General features: G+C 39.9%; 1 long non-coding RNA gene across 1 annotated transcript; it reads right to left on the bottom strand.

Moving 5' to 3' along the window:
- Positions 1–5,635: 5,635 nt before the first annotated feature.
- Positions 5,636–8,367, bottom strand: LOC139357325 (uncharacterized). The gene is made up of 3 exons (XR_011610298.1): positions 8,119–8,367; positions 6,906–7,028; positions 5,636–5,751 (listed from the first exon to the last, which is right to left on the bottom strand). It is a non-coding gene; the product is annotated as an uncharacterized lncRNA (long non-coding RNA).
- Positions 8,368–22,254: the final 13,887 nt, after the last annotated feature.

The following is a 22,254-nucleotide window of genomic DNA, read 5'->3' as shown; positions in this document are numbered from 1 at the left end:
TGTGGCTTCTACTGCCATCTGGGGCCACTAGAGAGTTTTATGGACACATGATCAGTGCCCTGCTGGGGATCTGTGGGACTCAGTGAATATTTCAGTTTCTTAGTTTGTTTCCTTTCTAGCTTAATAGTTTCTACAGAAAAACAGCACTAAAGGAAAGCCAATAGACTCTATGTGTGCCAGTAAATAACAACGTAAGTATGAACTTGAGGCTCAGCCAGTCCGCTGACTCTAGGCAGCCTTTACCTTTGTCTATGATGTATGCAATCCGTATGGTCCTCTCAGAAAATTCAGGTCTTTCCAAAATATCAGGCTGTATCATTAAAACTGCAAAACCTATTCCAGTCTTTCCTAGCCAAATGCCTTTGAACCTTCCCCTTCTCTTTCTTGACTGAGATTCTTTTTCTTTATGTCAACTTGAGGGAGCCAGTGCCAGGCACCATATTCAGGTTTGGCATTGAGCTGGACATTGAGGCTAGTACAAAGGAAGCTGAAGACTCCATCTCTGCCCTTCAGGATTTTGTAACCTGTTTTAGGGATAAAGGAGACTGACTTAACAACTGGGGAATAGTTAGCAGGCACTATGATAAAGGGCTAAATCATGTTTCAGAGTTCAGAGAAAGGACAAATTGTTATGGAATGGAGTGAAATGTTACTCACTTTTTCTTTAGCTTTGTATCTACAAGAAACCTTCTCCTGTTGGCTAGAATGCTTGCAAATATGAGTGTTTGCTTCATGCATAAAGATTCTTAAATCTAATGACATGGTGCCACAACATAAATTCTTAATCTGCATGGAAACTGTAATACAAGCTTATGTGTTGAGGCAAAAGGAGCTTAATTTCCATTGGTGCTCCAAAATGGGGAAGAATGACATTCTACACACTTTGAATAACCTTCTATATATTCATTTTCAAAGAAAAAAATTAAATTCAGATGCTTTTTCTGTGGTTATATGTGTCTCCTTGGCTTATAAGTCTTTTGAATGCATGAGTGTCTTACTCTGTGTGCTGCTATAACAGAATACCACAGACTGGGTAACTAATAAACCACAGAAATTTATTTCTTACAATTCTAGATGCTGGGAAGTCCATATAAAGTCACCGGTAGGCTTTGTGCCTAATGAGGGCTTGGCGCCTACTTCCAAGATGGCATCCTCCAGAGCAGATAGACAGTGTGTCCTCACATGGCAGAAGAGCAAGAGAGGCAAACTCTCTCTCTGAAACCTCTCTTATAGGGGTATTAAGGCTGGATGCAGTGACTCACACCTGTAATCCCAGCACTTTGGGAGGCCGAGCCAGGCAGATCACTTGAGGCCAGGAGATCAAGACCAGCCAACATGGTGAAATCCCATTTCTACTAAAAATACAGAAAGCAGCTAGGCGTGGTGGTGCATGACTTTATTTCCAGCTACTTGGGAGGCTGAGGCATGAGAATCGCTTGAACCTGGGAGGCAGAGATTGCAGTCAGCCAAAATTGCGCCACTGTACTCCTGCCTGGACATCAAAGTGAAGCTTTGTTTCCAAAAAAAAAAAAAAGGAGGGGTGGATATGAACTCATTCAGGAAGGCATAGCTGTCATGACTTAATCGCTTCCCCAAAGTCCCCACCTCTTAAATACCACGACAGTGGGGATTACATTTCAACATGTGAATTCTGGGGGACATTTAGACCGTAGCAAGGGGAAACTACTTACTAATTTTTGCTCCAAATTCTTTTTATTTATTTATTTATTATTATTATTATACTTTAAGTTCTAGGGTACATGTGCATAACGTGCAGGTTTGTTACATATGTATTACTCAGGGATCTAACAGAGAAGTTCAATAGCATTTTCTGAATTATTTATATATCCAGAAAAACTGAGCAATTATCTTTGTAATTGTCAAAGTAATAACAATTCCTCAAATCTCCCTCCTCCCCCTATGTGTCCTTTTCCTTTTGACCTGAATAAAATTCCCCTTATTTAGAGATTCATCCCTTTATGTAAGCACTGCCTATTTCCCAGCATCCTTGGTTAAAGGCAATAGTTCCTGGACTAATGTCTATGAAATAACTATCATCCAGTCATTAGTTCATTTCAGATTCTTCATGATACGGTAAGATCCCTACAAGCAAAGTACACTCATTAATACCTAGATATTGTTCATGGTGCATCTTGCCTTAAAGTTTTTACTGTATTTCTCAACTTTTGTTTGGTCTTTCCTACTTTTTATTCCTTCTCTTATGATTTTGTATTCAAGATTACAGGAGAAGAGAATATTCAGAGTGGTAGAAAAGCAGGGTCTAGAGTTTGACTGTTTGGTTGTATTAATATGCCTTAACTCTGCTGTATGATGGACAAGATATTGAACTTGTCTATTCCTGTCTTACAGGGTTGGTGTGAGGAATAAATGAGATCTAGTTATGATAGGCCTTGCCTTGTCTAACTCTAGCTTTCTGCCTTGCCTCAGGTTCAGGGGTCTATCTCAGGGGTCTGCTGATCTCAAGGAAACCTGCCCCTTGGACCTTTGCCTAGTATAACTGATGTTCTTCTCAACCTGTTTTTTAGGTACAGTGTGCCCAAGATCACAAAGGGTAATAGTACTTGAGGGGTGTTTCACACATTTAGCATGTGTATACATACATTCACACACACTCATACAATAATTGTCATTAAAACCTCTAGGTATGACACTTCCATCCACTTTTTCTCTAAGAATAAGAAGTTTTTGTAACTATGCAAATGGCATAAATATGTCCTAAATAAATATATTATTTATTAATTATATATATAACCTAAATAAATATGTTAGGTATGCTTAAGAAACAGCTACAAGACAGACATATTGTTCCATTAATTGTCTTTATTCCTAGATAATACTGGTCATTTCCATTTCTGTACCAAGATCTAATACCAATCAAAATTGTAGCCAATCTGAGATTCTTTCCATGGCTTGAAGTTTGGTAACTTAATCATCTCTTCCAAACTTGTCAGTACTTAACAAAAATATTTCTGAGAGTGACTACTGAATAAGTGACCAGACATCATTTTGAGTTATGGCCTCTTAGTCTGGAGAAATCATAAAATGATCACAAAGAAAGACACTGTTGGGCATTTCAGAGGTCAGGAACTGTAAGCACAGGGACTCTCAAAAATTTCAGTGTCCACATTTCTTGGGTGGCTCAAACCCAGGGACTGGGTTAGACCTTCAAAAGTCATATAAGAAAAAATAAGAAGAGGGGTGTGTTCAATGAGATTCTGACAGCCTGCCAAACTGGAATCTAACTTTGCTGATCCGTGTGGTATTCTGGATACAGCAATTGTCCTTTTAGTTAAAAGTAATAACTTTTTCTGTTGTTTGTTTAAAGGGCAGGTGGTTGGAATTGCTAATTTTTTTTGGACGGACTCAGGATTCAAATCCAGGGCTGTACTACCTGAAGACTGTCCTCTTACTACTGTGCTGCATTGCCTGATTCTGATCTTGGTTTCAGAGTTGAGAGTGACCTCGATCAGCTTCCAATCCAACCACTTCATGTTAAAGTGGGGGAAGACCCTGGTCAAGAAATGCCCATTTACATGAATGAAAATCTCCCTTTGTAAAATGCCTATTCCACATCTGTTGAGGTGGATCCAACAACCATGATTAAGAACAGGCTTGAGGGTGGTCCCACTGCAGTGGCAGGTAGGGTTTTCATAATGAATTTCTCTTGTATTCCGCTCTCTTCAAGTGAGTTTGATCCTGTGCATATGCAATGTGACCAATACTTTTCGAATGCCTTTTTTTGTTGTTGTTTATTGAGACAGAATCTCACTCTGCCACCCAGACTGGAGTGCAGTGGCATGATCTTGGCTCACTGCAACCCAGGTTCAAGTGATTCTCTTGCCTTAGCCTCCCAAGTAGCTGGCATTCACCACCAAGCCTAGCTAATTTTTATATTTTTAGTAGAGAGGAGGTTTCACCATATTGGCCAGACTGTTCTTGAACTCCTGACCTCAAGTGATTCACTCTCCTCAGCCCCCCAGAGTGTTGGGATTACAGGCGTGAGCCACTGCACCTGGCCTTGAATGCTTTTAATGTGTTCTTCTCTTTTGATTTTCAGTGTGTATGACTTTTTCCTCAGTAAGCCCAAGTGCTATATCTATCACATTTCAGCAGGAATGAAAAGAAAGATAACATTTAGGTTCTGATACCCCATTAGGATTTTTCAAAGCTGCAACAATATTATGTTCTTCAAGCCCAAGTTTGTTAAGAGGAACTAATATACTAAATATCTTTTTTTCTCATATTCCCACTATCCTGCCTTTTAATATATTGAGAGCCTTGGCTGGCAGGCTTGATTATGTAGTTTTAGTAGTAGACATCCTGAATAGACAGCAAAAGCAGAATTGTAATACTCATATCAGCTAGAGACATTTGGGGTAGAAACAGTAGATGGGCAATTATGTGCCCAACTACCTTTAGAATTGAATATCAGAGACAGGAAGAATGTTTGGTGATTTAAAGAAAACGCTGAGGGCTGAGAGATTCCTGCTCCCTCTTTTCCGCTTAAGATTCTAGAAGATAATTTCCTTATAGGTAGTCTACCTAATGTGAAACGTGGCATCCCAGTATGGTTAAGTGGAAGGAAAGCCTGAGTGTAGCCCTTCAGAACCACCCGTATCTCCCATGAAGAGTTTATCATATGCGCTTGGGACAGGATGCAGAGGTTACTTGAGATTTTATCTGAAGAGTTTGCCAGAAAATATTCCTGGCATTAAATAAAGGTGGTTCTTTAGTGGATGATTGCAAGGAAGTTACAACTGGCTTTTGGTGGAGCTTTCAGCATCATCTACAGTCACGCCATCAGGGAAGATACCAGATTATGACAGACAAAAAGAGAACAGACATGAGTTTTGCCAGCACAAACTTCAGCCTGGAATGTCAGCAGAACTCTCAGGAATAAGACCAGTCTCATGTCAGTGGTCCTTAGTCCAGAGAGCAATCCATATCACCCACCCTGCCGTAGATATGAGCAAGAACCCTGAGGGTACCATGTGCACTCAAGAACCCAGGCTCTTCCAAAAGGGCACAGAAATCATTCACCCCCTTATATCCAGCTATCTTCTTAGAGAGGAGTTAAATGAGGAGAGAGAAATTTGAAAGATTAAGAATTTTATCCAAAAAGAGACTGGTAATTTACTAAAAAGAGGTTTTAAATCAAGGCCCAGCAAACCTTTTCTACAAAGAGCTAGTGAGCAAATATTGTAGGCTTTTTGAGCTATACAGACTCTACTGCCAATATTCAGTTCTACCCTTGTAGCATGGAAGAAGCCATAAACCATATGTAAATGAGCAGGTGACTATGGTCTAACAAAACTTTATACACACAAACCCATGGTGGGTTTTCAGGTCCTAGTTTGCCACCTTTAGGTTTACATTACTGAATCAGGCTAAATTTCCTAGATTCAACTAAAGAGAATTTTCTCCTACTAGCCAAAAGGGTAGCAGCTTTGGAGAAAGATGAAATAAAAAGTGGAAAAAACTGACATTTTCTTTGCATATTTTTATAAGATATGAATACAATTTTGGTTATTTGCACATTGAGAAGGGAGAAGCAATCTTAGCGTAAAAAGAAATGATTTTTTTTCCCTTCCTCTGAAGGCTTGTGACCACTGGGATATTGAGGACTGTGAGAAGTGGATACCTGCAAGGTCAGCTCAGGGTACATGATGGAATTGGGGGACGAGAAAAAGAGCAGAACTTATGGGTCTTCTGTTCTCTCTGCTAGGAGCTCTGGAAATAAAGGAAAGTAGGGTTTGGTGAGAGCAATCACTTCGAATAGTAGTCATTATTATGATAATGATAAAATAATAATTACCACTATAATGTCAGTCAAAACAGGTCAGGTTATGCTGTAGTAACTCTGAAATCTCAATGGCTTCAAATAAAAATGGTTTATTTCTCACTCGCTCTCCATGTCTGCCAAGAGTCAGCTAGGGACTCTCCTCCACATTGTCCTTGAACTTCTCCCAGGACCCAGGCGTTAGATGGGTCACTATCTGAAGCAGCATCAGTTGCAGTAGTATACAGCATTGGTAAAGTACAAACTGTCTTTAAAGACTCCCGTGGAAGTGACACACCTCATTTCTGCTCACATTTTATTTGCCCATAGTAGTCATATGACTAAGCCTGGTTTCAGTGGGGTGTAAAAGTATGATCCTTCCCCAGGGAGGAACAGTAATTAGTGAAAGGTAAATCAATATACCTTGACCACTATTTCCAGGTAAGGACATAATGAACGTTGTGCTAAACATAGCTAACTTTACTCTTACTCAGAAACTGTGTAAGACAGACACTATTATCAGCATTTTACTGGTGATAAAATTGAGGATTGTGGAAATTAAGTAACTTATTTCACCCAGCTAGCAGATAGTAAAGATTCAAACCCAGGCTGGGGGCGGATCAAAAGGTCAGGAGTTTGAGACCAGCCTGGCCAACATGGTGAAACCCCGTCTCTACTAAAAATATAAAAATTAGCCAGGCGTGGTGGCACACACCTGTAATTCCAGCTACTCTGGAGGCTGAGGCAGGAGAATTGCTTGAACCCGGGAGGCGGAGGTTGCAGTGAGTTGAGATCATGCCACTGCACTCCAGCCTGAGCAACAGAGCAAGACTCCATCTCAAGGGGAATAAAAAAAAGATTCAAACCCGGGTAGGCCAGATTCTATAGCTCATATTCATAAATATCACTGCCCCAATAATTTATGATGTATTAACTAGATTAAGAATTGCAAACTTAGCCTGGGTGCGGTGGCTCACACCTGTAAGCCCAGCACTTTGGGAGTCCAAGGCGGGTGGTCAGGAGTTCGAGACCAGCCTGGCCAATATGGTGAAACGTCATCTCTACTAAAAAATAGAAAAAATTAGCTGGGCGCAGTGGCGGGCACCTGTAATCCCAGCTACTTGGGAGGCTGAGGTAGGAGAATCACTTGATCCCAGGAGGCAGAGGTTGCAGCGAACCGAGATCACTCCATTGCACTCCAGTTTGGTTGACAAGAGTCAAACTCTGTCTAAAAAAAAAAAAAGAAGAAGAAGAAGATTAAAAGAGAGAGAGAGACAAGAAAAAAAAATTGCATACTTAAATGTTCAGGGACAAGGCAGGTACTATAAATGCATGAAGCATGTTGAACATAACACAACTTGAGCTGGTAGGGCTGTGGCAAACCACATAACCCATGCTATTCCTAAAAGGAGCAGTTGTAATTCATTTTAAGATAATTGTTGCCATGAAGAAATATGTCCAATGGGCCATTTATTGTCAGATCTCCAGAATTTTAAAAAAGTCATTAGAAATCTGGATTTTCATGCATAATCTCCTAATTTCAAAATGTTAAAGAAAATCCAAGATTTAAAAAAATATATATATGGGCTAAATAAAATAAACCTATGAGTCAAACAAGACCAATCGTTTGCAATTTCTTAACTAAGTCTTCTGGTAGAGTCTAACCAGCTTGTTGGGAAACAAGTAAACTGAGAAAAACCTACTCAGATTATTAGGTAATGCCCATGGCTACAGCAGCAGAGCCAGTGTGGCAAAAGCTGAATTACTGAATTCAAATAATTGTCATCATGATGCACATATGTTAAGGGCATGGTTTTATGCACACATTTTTCCTTTGAACTCATTCAAATGTTTAAATAGCCACAGAGCAATTTTCCTTTGCAAGCTGCTGCCACGTAGCATGCACTAATTCTTTCTTTCTCTGGCTAGTATAGAGCTGTCATTATTCACTAGGGAGCCTTGCTGAGGAGGCAGTGGCTCAGTGCCCTTCATTTCAGTTTATGCTTCACCACCAGACTAAGCAGCCCTGTAGTCTGACATGCGTTAATTACAACTGAACAAATGGTAGGGCCATTCCCAGTCTGCTTCTGGTGTAAAGAGCCAGGACTGGACCTGGTGGGAAACTGGCTGGACATGGCTTTTTCTGGAAAGGTGATAACTGGAATTTTTGAAGGAACTGGAAAAAAGTGTATCTCAGGGTGTATATGTATATGTGTCTGTGTTTTTTTAACATAGAGATTCGGGTATATTTTTCTTGAGTGAAGATCTCTCACTTTCATGAAATTCTCAAATAGGTTTGCCACCTCCAAAATACTCACCAACAAACTTTTCAGGCTGGAAACTCATCAAGTAGCGGGTGGAAGTATCTCCAGACCATCTTCTAAGCATTCCAAGCAGGAAGATTTACTGACGCTGATGTGTAAACATGGGTCATAGTTTCCCGCTGCTTTTCTTTACCTGGAATGTTCTTTCTGGTCAGCTCTGTCTAGCTTATTATCTCCCCCCATTAAAACAAACAAACAAGCAAATCCATAAACCATTTCCCAATCCTCACAGGATGTTTTTAGTTTTTCTGAGAACATTTTCTTCATAGCTCTCTGAAGACATTTATATTATGCCTCTTAGTAATTGTATGCGTATGTGTGCATATATATTATATCATTTCTTTATAGAATAATAAACTTGATGAGGGTAGCAGAAATGTCTTACTCATCGGGAAGTCACTGGTAGTTGCTGGTAGATATTGGATACTTAATTTAGTATCTGCCGTCTTGAATTTAACTGTTTGGGTGGATCCATAACTCAGCTGGTATGATCTGTAAATTATTGTCGGTTCCTGGCCTATAAAAAGTTGACTGACTGTGTAATGACGATGGGTTGAGTGTTAGTAGGCTCCTAGGGTTTCCTTGAAGAGACACTGGGAAAGAGAGTACACACTTCTGTGCCTAACCCTTTGCAGTTTCCAGCTGTAAAGGCAAGCTATAGTTAGGGAAATGATTTTCTTTCACTCTGGTAGAACCCTCTTGCCCTATAAGTTTGTGAGAGCCCTCATTTTGCTTCCTCATACTCAAGGCAATCTAAATCATAAACTCAGTCTTGGTCTGGCTTTCTTCCCCCACTACCTTTTGGAGTTTAATAGATTAATTGAATAAACAAATGAAAATGAGTTATCAGCATATACTCTCCCCTTGCCTCTGTTATCCAAATGACATAGGGTCTCTATCCCTGGGAGGCCCCATTGCTTTTGATTTGAAGTTGTTTCTACTCACCATGTTGGCCCAGTCTTTATTATGACTCAGTCCCTATTATGACTCAGGGCAATAAATCCAAACTATATCATCACTTTAGACCTTACCACTTCCCTCAACTCCAGACATATATCCAGCCATGTACAAGGCTTGTCTTCTTTGATTCAACTGGCTTCTTGAACTTAATGCTTCTAGTACAGAAACCTTATTTCCTGTGATGTAACAGAATAATCATAGACTTTGAAATTTGACAAACCTGATTTTGAATTTCAGTGTCATTGCTTACTAGCCTTATGAACTTGGTTGCTAAAATTTTCATTTTATTACTTGGAAAACAAACTTTTAAAATAATACCTATTTTTCAAACTGATTAAAAAGATTACATGAAATCATAATGTAAATGGCATAAAATAAGCACTCAAAGAGTGGTAACTATTATTATACATATTCTGCCCTATAAAAGATTCCTCATTCAATATTTATGCCTAACCCAAACTTTTATCTTAGGGTATATCTTGTCATATAAAACATCTTACTTAATATTATGTATTCTGTAAGACTTCCTAGTTGTATCCTGTATCCCTTTTGCTGTGTTCAAAGTGCCAAAATCATGGGATTTATTGGTACCTGAATTGCTAACCAATCTCAGTTTCTTTTTTTTTTTTTTGAGACAGTCTCACTCTGTTGCCCAGGATGGAGTGCAATGGCACAATCTTGTCTCACTGCAACCTCTGCCTCCTGGGCTCAAGTGATCCTCCCACCTCAACCTCTGAAGTAGTTGAGACTACAGGCATGCTCCACCATTCCTGGCTAATTTTTGTATTTTTAGTAGAGATGGGATTTCACTATGTTAGACAGGCTGGTCTCAAACTCCTGACCTCCAGTGATTCGCCCACCTCAGCCTCCCAAAGTGCTGGGATTATAGGCCTGAGCCACTGGGCCTGGCCCTCAGTCTTCTTAACACAGTGTTTCTGCAGCCATTACCAATCAGTTAGCACATGCATTGCTGACTTCTAAATTTCTACATTAATTAGACCTTACCACTTGTGTTAGTCCATTCTTGCATTGCTATAAAGAGCTACCTGAGGCCTAATTGATTCAAAATTCTGCAGACTGTACAGGAAGCATGGCTGGGAGGTCACGGGAAACTTACAATCATGATGGAAGGCCAAGGGGAAGCAGGCACGTTTTACTTGGCTGGAGAAGGAGGAAGAGAGAGTGAAGGGGGTGGTGCTACACGCTTTTAAACAACCAGATCTCCTGAGAACTCACTATTGCAAGAACTGCAAGGGGAAAATCCACCCCCCATAATCCCATCACCTCTCACCAGGCCCCTCCTCCAACACAGGGGATTACAATTCGATCTGAGATTTGGGCAGGGCAATAAATCCAAACTATATCATCACTTTAGACCTTACCACTTCCCTCAACTCCAGACATATATCCAGCCATGTACAAGGCTTGTCTTCTTTGATTCAACTGGCTTCTTGAACTTAATGCTTCTAGTACAGAAACCTTGATTTTCATTTTCAAAAACTCTCCCCTAGTCTTTCTCATCTCAGAAATGGGACCATAATTTTTTCAGATGTGCTGAGTTCCCAATCCTAGAAACAATCTTGGAATTATTCTGTTGTCTTCATATCTAATCAATTGGTCCTGTTATTTTCTTCTCTGACCACTTCTTGTCCCACAAACTGCTACTTCTCAAGTCCCTGAGACCATCACACCTTTCCTGGATTATCATAAACTCTTCACCACATTGCGCCTTCAACCCATTCCAGTTCTCCTCATCCTATTTTTCATAAAGAAATTGTGATACTTTTAAATGTAAATCAGGTCACCCAACTTACCATCTCAAAACCTCCCAGTGGTTTCCCAGCCCATTATAAAAGATCTGAAATCCTCATCATGTCCCCTAAAGTGACACGTATTCTTGTGTCTGCCTAATTTCTAACAATATTTTTTCCCCTGTCCTCTACTACAGTTGTAAAATGCTTGTTCTTCTGCTTTTAAAACACTTCAAACTTATTTCCTGCTCAGAACCCTGCCTCTACCCTCATCAGCCAGTACCCCTTCATTCCTTATTTTTTTTTCATAGCATTTATTACCACATGGAATGTTTTTTGGTCAGGTTTTGTTTTCTCCTTCCTGTCAGTAGAATGTAAAGCCTACTGGAATTTATATGAGAGACAGTACGTTGTCAATTTTATTGCTGTAACTAACATCTAGAGCGGAATCTGTTATATAATAGCTGTTTAACAAATACTTTTCAGTAGGTGAATGAATGACTGCATGAATGTATCCATCCATCGTCCTTATTTTAGAATTTATCAACACCATCACTGTTAACTATAATTCTGTTCTTATCCAACTACCTACTTATCCATCTACCCAAAGAAGATTGATTGGCACCAATTTTGTGCTCCACTGATAGCCTAATTAGAGAAACAAAATCTACCACCAAGTCCCAGGCAGGAGCATATTTTCACTTGGTATAAACTGATGTTTCCATATCTCTATGGGATCTTTTTGTCCCTTAGTCACTTCTCTCCATGACCGCCAACTAATAGGCTCTCTCTTAATTATTGCAATGCCTACTGGGTTTAATTCTGTATAATCATCAGGTTGCTTCTGGCTTTGGGGGATGCTGATTTAAGAATGGGATACCAAGACCTCTTTCCTCTGCAATCACTTGGAATTTAAGGATTACTTCTTGCCAAAAAAAAAAAAAAATTGTTCAACCAAAAAGTCAAGGGACATCATTTAGTGATAAGACCAAAGTGCCTGGTCCTGGTTGGTGAATCAAATGGGTTGGCATGAGGTCGAGATGGGCATGGCATAGTAATGTTAACCTGTAGACTGAGCAATGTTGTGCATAAAGGAGCCAGTTTTCATGTTTCTAGACCATGATATTTACCGTCTAAATTTCCTGGGCCTCCTTTTTTTTTTGACTAGATATTGTCCCCGTTTTCATCAATGATAATGTTAAAAGGCCTCTCTGGCACCGGTTTGCAATTTCTATGCTTTCTTGATATTGAAAGCATCATAGAGTTAAAATGAGGCTGCAGCTGTTGCTTGTTAGTACCATAACTTTGCCTTATGTTCTAAGGTTTGTGAAATAGAGAATAAATCCCTTGGAGCTGGAGATTTTCAAACTTTTGGCTTTCAGTGTAAACATAAGGTATTCTACTTTTGAAAGAACTATGAATATACTAAGCATTTTGACCAAATCATCCTTGATTTCAGGAAGCCGGCATAGTGCTTAGCACAAAGTCAATGGGTAATTGATGTATGATGAGTGAGATCTTTCTTTTTCAATAACTGCTCAGTTCTGGAATGGGTTTAAAATTAACCTGCTTTCCGCTTGCTGCACTGAGTCAATCCTTTATAATTAAAAAAAAAAAAAAAAAAAAAAAAGCAAAGACTCCAAAATATCTTTTTTTTTTTTTTTCTTTTTCTTTTTTTTTTTTTTTGAGGCGGAGTCTCGCTCTGCAGCCCGGTCTGGAGTGCAGTGGCCGGATCTCAGCTCGCTGCAAGCTCCGCCTCCCAGGTTTACGCCATTCTCCTGCCTCAGCCTCCCGAGTAGCTGGGACTACAGGCGCCCGCCACCTCGCCCGGCTAGTTTTTTGTATTGTTTAGTAGAGACGGGGTTTCACGGTGTTCGCCAGGATGGTCTCGATCTCCTGACCTCGTGATCCACCCGTCTCGGCCTCCCAAAGTGCTGGGATTACAGGCTTGAGCCACCGCGCCCGGCCCAAAATATCTTTTGTATGCAACTTTTTTTTGCCTTTACATCCCAGACATAGAATGATAAGACAGAAGATTCCTGGGCAGAAAAGCAGGAGACCTTGTTTCTGCTTCAGTATGGGCTGATAACGGAGTGTGTGAACTTGTGTAAGTTGTTTTACCTCTCTGGACTTTTGTTTCTTTATTTGTAAAATGAAGGGCTCAAATTAGATCTCCTAAGAGCTCTTCCATGTTTCACATTCTGTGAGCTTCTTGCTTAGACACCATCAACCTTATGTCTAAGTATGCTAAGGTAGTGTGTGTTATGGGGAGTTCATTGCATTTCAGGTGTTTTCCCCCATATTGAATTAAATCCCTCATTTGTCTCTGCTTTGTACCTCCTGCAACTTTATTTTGGGTTGTGAAGTTGGCTGCCAGGTTTTATTTTTCTTTTTTTCTATTCTTCTTGAACTAAGTAGTAAAAGAGTTACTATGACAACGGAGTAATTTTCCTGGATGGCCACATTCAATTTGCTTAAGTAGATATTAGGATTGCAACATGTTTCATTAGCTCCGAGACCCTTGGGATGTAACACTGAAGTGCTGTGCAGGCCAGAGCTCAGGTTAAGCCCATTGAAACCTGGGTCTATTGACTATATAGAGATGACATTTTCCTTACAGGGCCTGTGTCTTAGTTGCTTGGACTTGATAAGTATCAAAAGAAATTGCTGAAGGAAATTATAAGAAGATCTGCTACTTTAGCTAACAAAAAAAGAAATGGAATAAAAACTTTAAGCACAGTACTAGATACTATAAATCAGAAAGTAAATAGCCAAGATATTAAAAAATATGTTTTGCATCTGTTTGTTTATTTTCCTTCAATATGAAAGAGGAAAATAGAACTTTATTTAAATTAAAGATTAGATTCCCAAAGGCAGTATATTAAGCAGAAGGAAATTATATCTAGCTAATGTCCAGCAGTAAGAAAATGGAGTGAATTTGGTCATTTGAGTAAAATGCCAATTCTGATAAATAATCATGAGTAATAAGCATTAATATTTATAATAATAGTATCAGTGAACAATTTTGAATGCTATGTGTCAGACATTATGTTTATGATTACCACATGAAGTGTATGTTATTATTATTATTATTCCAGTTTTACAGGTAAGAGGTTTAGAGAGGTTGATGACCTGCCCAAAATCATGTTAAGTATGCAAACTGAGTAGCCAATTTGGGATTATCTCTCTCTCACATCTTATGCTTAGCCTTAATCTGTACTCACATACTCTAAACACATCATACTACTACCCAGATCATTGCAGATGATACAGTTAAAAGCTGGAGAAGGTTTCAGGGTGCATAATCTCAGCCTTCCTCAAGTACTAAGCCTGTGTTAAGTGTGGGTCTGTCTGGACACTAATTCGGAAATGACAAGCTGGACAGGCTGGGGTCGGTGCATGTTACAACCCTGGGATGATTTTATAAGACACACTGGAGGGCTTCTGAAGGGAGGCTAGTGATGTATCATAGACTTCTGAAGGTTTTTTTTACAATTAAAGAGAACCCAGAAAGGCCACCTGTTGTTAATATTTTAAAAATACTGGGAAATAAACTATACACACATGCACATATTCATATACACACATTCTCTATTCAATGCAAAGATGGTGTAGCTGACCCTTGACCAACACAGTGTTGGGGGTGCTGACCCCCAGCATAGTAGAAAACTCCATGTTTAAATTTTGACTCCCCAAAACTTAACTACTAATAGCCCGGTGTTGACCTGAAATCTTACTGATAACATAGTTTATTAACATGTATTTTGTATGTTACATGTATTACATGTACTATATTTTTACAATAATGTAAGTTAGATAAAAGAATATGTTATTAAGAGAATCATAAGGAAGAGAAAATATGTTAACTATGTATCAAGTAGGAGTGGATCATCATAGGTCTTTGTTCTTGTCTTCATGTTGAGTAGGCTGAGGAGGAAGACAAAGAGGGGGAATTGGTCCTGCTTTCTCAGGGGTGGCAGAGGAAGAAGAAAATTTGCATGTAAGTGGACTTGCATAGTTCAAACTCATGTTTTTCAAAGGTCAACTGTACTTAGACACTGAAATGATGATTACAATAACTCACTATGCATTTTCTTCCAGACTCAAACTGTAAGTTCTATACTCGCAGTAAACATTGCATGTCAGAGAGCAGAACAGAGCACACTGTTCAGCTAGGGCTTGCATATGACTGGGACATCTCCTAATGTGCAGGCCATCCTCTAACTTCAGCTTATTTTTTAGGTGGGAGACACAGGATGGGGCATAAGAAAATGAGACTGAGTCTGGTGGAGCTGTGGTTATGCCTTTGCTGTACCACTTACCAGCTGCAATGTCTTAGGAAACTGATTTAAATCCCTGATTATCAGTTCCCTCAGCAGCAAAATGGGGTTGATTTCTTACAAAGCAGCAAAGCCGGGACTCTGGTGAGTTGGTAGAATAGAGTAGTATGAAATCTACCTGCATGAGGATCTTAAAGAAACTCGAGGGAAGGCACATGATGCGTTGACCTTCGCTTAGTGTGGTAGACATTGTAATTATCTTCCCAGAGCCATTCCACCCTTCCCCCATTACACGGTTAGCGTGCAGATTGGGTGGGCCTTAAGTAGCAAAAGCCAGTCAGCATTCATTCATCCCCTTTGGCACAGTAATTGTGTCAGGGATGGGCAGGAACCATACTAAGCCAATCAACAAATGCCATCCACCCAACCAAGTTAGTCAAGTCAGAACCTGGGATTATTTAATCCATGATTGGAGAAAGGATAGGACCCCTCTCTTACCTTGAATGATATGATTGTGTTTATAAGATCTGAGACTGCTGCAGCCACAAGGGAAGTCACTTGAAGATATAGATGTCATATATAGGAGGATAGAGAAAAGAGAATGACAAGGAAATGGAGCCAGAGTCCTGAACGAACTATTTCTAAATTCCATACTAGCTTTTTTCACACAAATAAGATAATTCCCTTTGTGGTTTAAATCAGTTGATATGAGTTTTGAATTGCTATTACTTGCAACTAAAAGCATGCTAAGAAATCTGTCCCCCGCACTAACAATCCTTTAGTTGTCAGAGGACAGGAATGCTTATGAGATCAGAATGTACCTGTCCCTTAAACTTGTTCCTTTTTGAAGTGTTGACCACCTTCTATATCCTAGCCCCGTCCACCTTGCCACCACCAAAATTTGGACACATGTTTGATGCCTAGGCTGAGATAGCTTTGTAACTAGAAGTTAAATGAGAATTTTACTACACTCTGAGGCACACTGGGTTCAAGCTGCATTGCTTTAAGAACATCTAATGGACATTAATGCAAAAGAAGGGGCTAGATCTTTTACTATGCCGTAGATATCCACACAGCTTTGGCCATAGAGGATAGCAATGCATTTGTGAAGAGCAAATAGTGGCTATTTTTCTTTACCAGGTTATCTGTGACATCTTACATCTAAATTTAAAGATATAATGATATCTATGTACATTAAGTATGGCTAGTACAGTTTTAACACAGGCCTATGGAATAAAATATATCATGTTTTACCACTTTTTAATTGACTGCCTAATAAGCTATGAGAGAGGGTACAGGAAAGTAGCAAAGGAGGAAAAACGTGAGAAAGAATAAATGATTCTAGGAGCCAGCATAGGTCAGGGAACTGGTAAGTAGGAGAACCAAATCATGTGGCTCTGCTTTAAGCTTATCTTGGTGGCTCTTTTAACTCTACATATTTAATCCTCAAGTTATAAACCTTGTACTAGCATCATGTATTAGTAAAGGCAAAGCTAACTTATTTAATAAATAAGCACCAAAATTCCAATGGCCTAATAAAATAGAATTTTCCTATTATATTCATGTAACAAGCCAAGACAGGCAATCCTGATCTGTGTTGTTGATTTTTCTCCATGAGGGATTCAAGAATTCAGCCTTCTATCTCATGGTCTGCTATCCTCTAAGGCAGGAGTTGGTGACTTACAGACTATGGGCTACATATGGCCCTTCATCTCTTTTTTTGTAAATAAAAATTTTTAAAAACACAGTTCCAAATACTTGTTTATGTATTGCCATGCCTACTTTGCACTATAAAGGCATTGTTGAGCAGTTATGACAGAGATCATATGGCAATAAAGCATAAAGAATTTATTACCCAGAAAAAGTTGGTTAACGCTTGCTATAGGGCCCATTTTTCATCTACATTGAACCAGCAGGAATCGAAGTGCATGAAGAAGTTACAACCACTTCTTTAAAGCCTTGGATCAGGCAAGACACATATTTCCTCTATTTCCATTTTGTTGATAAAAACACATAGCCACTATAGATGCAAGGAGTGCTGGAAAGTCTCTAAGTCAGTCTCTAGCTAAGCCTCTTCTCAGAAATATCTCAGCATCAGAAAGGGTGAGACATACATCTTGATAGACAACTATCTGTTTCTGTCACAAAACATCTAATCATAAGCCCAAAAGGAACCACAGAAGTTATATTTAATTAGTTCATGTTCATCAAGTGTACCCTATGTTTTGAACATGTTGGGTTATTACAAAGAGAGGTGAATAAGACTCAATCCAATAAGTGAAACCACATATATAGATTTATTTCATGCTTGTTACAGAAAATTCAAATTCAAGATAGTCATCTAGAAGGACTGTGGAGTGAATGATGGGCTGGTTGGGGAAAGGAGTCTGGTTCTTGATTCAGTGCTGCCCTAGATATTAGCTATTGGCTATTACCAGGTGGGTGGTGGGGGGAATTGGAGAATGATTTTGTTCTGCTTATAAGACTTGGGGCAGAGACTGTCAGAATTGGAGATCAATGGGCATGGAGATCCAGGTTACATGGGCGATGCCATGAAGCTCACCAAAGAACTGTGCTGGCAATGAAGGAAGATTGAAGTTGTCAGCAATAAAACTAGCCTCAGCTGGTGAGCTGAGGAGTCAAGATAAACTTGCCTATCAGGCCTTTGTAATTTAAATTCAGTGCTTTTCCCTCTACTCTATACTACTCTTTATTTCATTAAATTCAATTAAGTGCCTACCTTTTGTTTGGCAGTGGGGATACTGAGAAAATAAGATGCCCTCGAGGAACATATGATTTAGTGGAGGAGATAAACACAGAAATAGTTTAAATAAATATGGTAATTCTCCTGTGAATGTCATGCCCAGGTGCTTAAGCCCATGTGAGGGACTGGTTTAGGGTGTTAAGAATAACTTCCTAGATGTGATGACACCTGAGTTATGCCTTGATAGCTAAGGATTAGGCAGAGAGAAGAGAAGGCACCAAGGGAGGGTTGCCCAGGGAGATAGAATGTCATCGGAATGCCCATAGACATCTAAAGCAGTGCAGTGATTTGGAGGAAATTAATGTTTCTGAAATTGTTGGATCATAAAGTTCAAGGGGCAAAATATTAGAACTTGAAGCTGGAACAATAAACAAGGGTCAGATGACAGAGATCCAGTTAGACCATGTTGAAGACCTCAGATTGTATCCTTTCAGTGATGGGAACATTGAAACACTTCATCTCTCTGTTGCCCTTTCTTTGCAAATGGGACAGACTCAGGGCATTCAGAATAGAATGTTCTGCTGAGTTGTTGTGAAAACCACAATGTAAGGAGAAGCATGAAAAATGCTGCATATGCCATGAAACAAAGAAGCCACGCTTGAAATCAGAATCTCCAACAAACCCCGGATCAATTGTGGCATCCTTAGCTTGGCCGTTGAACAGCTAAGGAGAGGGAATCACTCCAAGGGTGTTTTTTTTTTTTCCTTTCCTTGAGATTTTGAAAGGTAGGTTCTTTTTTATTTATTTATTTTTTAATCCATCTAGCTTTGGCTTCAATATGATATGTCCTAATTGTTATTTTCAAACATATTTCTTTCCATTGTTCTGGGCCCTGTTTTACCTATAAAGAACTAAGAGGCAATCCTTTCATTGTGAGAGGGGTGGGCATCCACCCTGGAGCTCTGGATGACTCATTGCTTCACTTCTTACCTGTTTACCTTTAAAAATAACTGCTTTCTGTCCAGCCTTGCTGGATGCTGAAACGCATTTTGAGCTCTCTGAGAAGGGACTCCTTTCCCTTTGTAGCAACTTCTCTTGTTTATATCAATGCCTTATTTCTATATTTCAATCCTTGCCACTCTTTCCATTCTCAACTGTCATTGCCATTTGCTTTGGCAATAAATAAGGAATGAAAGGCGAAACAAAACAGCCCGCCACGGTTACTGACAATGATATGTGTGGGGAATTTTTCAGAAACCTCAGAGAGGAGACTCCAGTGGTTTCTCAGCCCACAAGTTTCAGCTGCACGGGGAACAATGGCTCTTCTGCCTACCTTCAAAGGACAAGATGAGGCATGGTCCTTGTTTTTCCTTTTTCTTCCAAGCTTCAAACTTGAGCAAACAATCTTTACTTAACCCGCATGGAAAACTTGCAAACAGAAACACATTCCTCCTCTCCTATTAGTGCTGGGATGAAAAGCAAACTTCAAATTAGTTAATGTTCATGTCGTTAAGTGGTTCCCTATCGACTGGAAGGAAGTAGGTAGGGAGCTGACTTGGAGAGGGGCTACTGCTGGCAGGCCAATAGCAAATGAAAGCCAAAATCACTCTGATTGCAGGAGAAAGGTTTTTAAAAATAAAAGCGTAAAGAAATTTTCTAGGCAGTACAGGACCTCATCTCTGTTGGATGCTAGAGACCCCCCTCCACATGACACATCTGGGTCACTTTGAGAAAGACAGACTTGGGAAGGAATATCCTGGTTGTTATCATGGTCCATGAATATTTATGGAGCAGCCCTTAATAGGAGTGCCTGGCGCCACCACACAGTTTTGTTTGGCAGATTGAAAACCAGCTCCAAGCTCACTCCTGGGTCCTCTGAAAAGAATGTCTAGATTTCCAGCAGTGAGGTGGCTGCATCATTCCTGTTGGAAGATATGACCCTCTTGTTCCATGGGCAGGAATGTCTATAAGCATAATTTGATAATTGAAACAGTTTGGGAACTGAACAGCCCTTACAGTGAGGGTCTTCAGAAAGTGTCAGCTGTTTGCCTAGGGGTTAGCCATGTCATCCTCATACCTGTGGTGAAGTAAGTATTTAAGGAATATTCAGGGTAACACTATCCTGGTAGTTAAGAAAAACAAACAAAAAGGACATACCAATTATTTTGAACAATTTGAAAATTGAGTTAGAAGTCCTAATTTAGAGGCAACCTTTGGCTTAGTGCAATGTCAGAAGCCCCCCAGAAGGGCTCCTGTGAATCACTACACTCACTCTGAAATATCGCTATTAAGTCATGAATATTGGAAGGGTTTTAACTATGAGGCTATAGGGTGTCCATGGATGTACATCAGAGGGATATATAACTGAGTACATAAGCTTGCTAAAATTCTAGGAACATTTCATATATGTATCTGTGAATGTATGTGTATGCATATTTGTTTGTTTGCATATTTCTCAGGGAGGAGAGTCATTGCTTTTATCAGATCTTAAAGGATTTTTCTAAGTCTTAAATACTGAAAACCACTGTTGAATTTTAGAGTAGAGATGGACATCAGAAATATTTGACCCAGTCCTTTTTCAAATTGCTTTGCTGTGCTGAAACTTTTGTGTAGATGAAATTCACCTGAGATGCTTGTTTAAATGCACATTCCCGAGCCCTACCTCTAGACAGGCTGATTTAGCAGATTTTGGAGTGGGATCCAGAGTTCTGCTTTTTAAAGAAGAATCTCAAGAGGCTGGGAGCCGTGGCTGACACCTGTAATTCCAGCACTTTGGGAGGCCGAGGTGGGCAGATCAGCAGGTCAGGAGATTGAGACCATCCTGGCTAACATGGTGAAACCCCGTTTCTACTAAAAATACAAAAAATTAGCCAGGCGTAGTGGCGGGTGCCTGTAGTCCCAGCTACTCAGGAGGCTGAGGCCAGAGAATGGCGTGAACCTGGGAGGTGGAGTTTGCAGTGAGCTGAGATCACACCACTGTACTCCAGCCTGGGCAACAGAGCAAGACTCCGTCTCAAAAAAAAAAAAAAAAGAAAGAAGAACCTCAGAGATCATGAGCCACATGCATGAATCAAAGGTCTTACCGTGAAAGGAGAGTAAACTTAAGACATATTGGGAAGTGTGATGGTCAAGTGCACAGGGTTTGTAGAAATCATCTTCAAACTAGAGCAGCTCTACTTTTTTTCTGCTTCACATATTGAGCTCCCATGTAATATTCTATTTTGCAGAAAGGCTAAAAAAACAGCATGGACATCACTAACAAAATTCAACTACCTTCTTATAGAAGAGGAATCTAAGGCCAAAGAAGTAAAGTGACACTGTCAAGGTCACATTAGCTTTTAGTGGTAGGGGAGGAGCAAGAACCCAAGCCCTCTGATTGTTTGTCCAGGTGTTTTCCAACATGGCTGATTCTCCTTAAAACTACACACTGTAGTTAAAGCACCAGTTTTTAGCATATCATTGGGGAAGGAAGATAGGAAGTATTTAAACATTTTTACTCAGTCACATAAAGAAGTCTTCCTGGCCCAATGCTATAGGTCATGCCTGTAATCCTAGCACTTTGGGAAGCTGAGGTGGGTGGATTGCTTGAGCCCAGGAATTAATGACCAGCCTGGGCAACATGGTGAGACCTCATCTCCACAAATAAGAAAAGTGAGCCTGGAGTAGTGGTGCATACCTGTATTCCCAGCTACTCAGGAGGCTGAGGTGGGAGGATCACCTGAGCCTGGGGAGGTCGAGGCTGCGGTGAGCCATGATCAGGCCACTGCACTCCAGCCTCGGCAACAGAGTGAGACTTCATCTTAAAAAAAAAAAAGAAGAAGAAAAAAAAGAAAGAGTCAGAGGGCTAGGAATGTTTAAACTAGAAGGGAACTGGGTAATCAAGAAGACCTGGGCGAGGCTGCCCTGGGAGCCTGATAGAAACAACAAAGGCGTCTGGAGCCCGTGCAATGAAAACAGCTTCATCACTTTGTCTGGTGCCAGCCTTGCCACCCAAGAGATATTACCTTCAAGAAGGTCCCAAGAAAATAACTTATGGTTAGGCCAACCTGGGAGTTCTTTTATTCATCTATAAATATGAGTCTTTTCTTTGGTTTCAGGATTATCTGGTAATTAATGGCTTCAAGGTGATTCTTCAGATTTGACTAGAATTTCTAGCATGCTATAAAATTTCAGGTTAGTTTAATAGCGGGCAGGAAAATACACCATTCTTCACAGAGTTTAGAACTGTATTCATTTAGGAAGATGAATTTAAAAGTTTTCAAAGCCCAGTTAAAGTAAATTTGGGTGGTGATATCAATTAACTAGGCTAACAGGAGTTGTAAAACCAGTCTGAAAATGTTTTCCAACCTCTTTCAAGATTTCTGATGCTGCTGGATTCTGACTTATGAAAACAGTTTATTTTCTTTGTTCTCTATTTCCATTTTGGGTCGTGGCC

Source organism: Macaca nemestrina, chromosome 12 (assembly GCF_043159975.1).
Source record: "Macaca nemestrina isolate mMacNem1 chromosome 12, mMacNem.hap1, whole genome shotgun sequence".
Lineage (NCBI taxonomy): Eukaryota > Metazoa > Chordata > Mammalia > Primates > Cercopithecidae > Macaca > Macaca nemestrina.
Note: the sequence above shows the minus strand (reverse complement) of the source record. Positions and strands in the feature narration are given on the sequence as shown.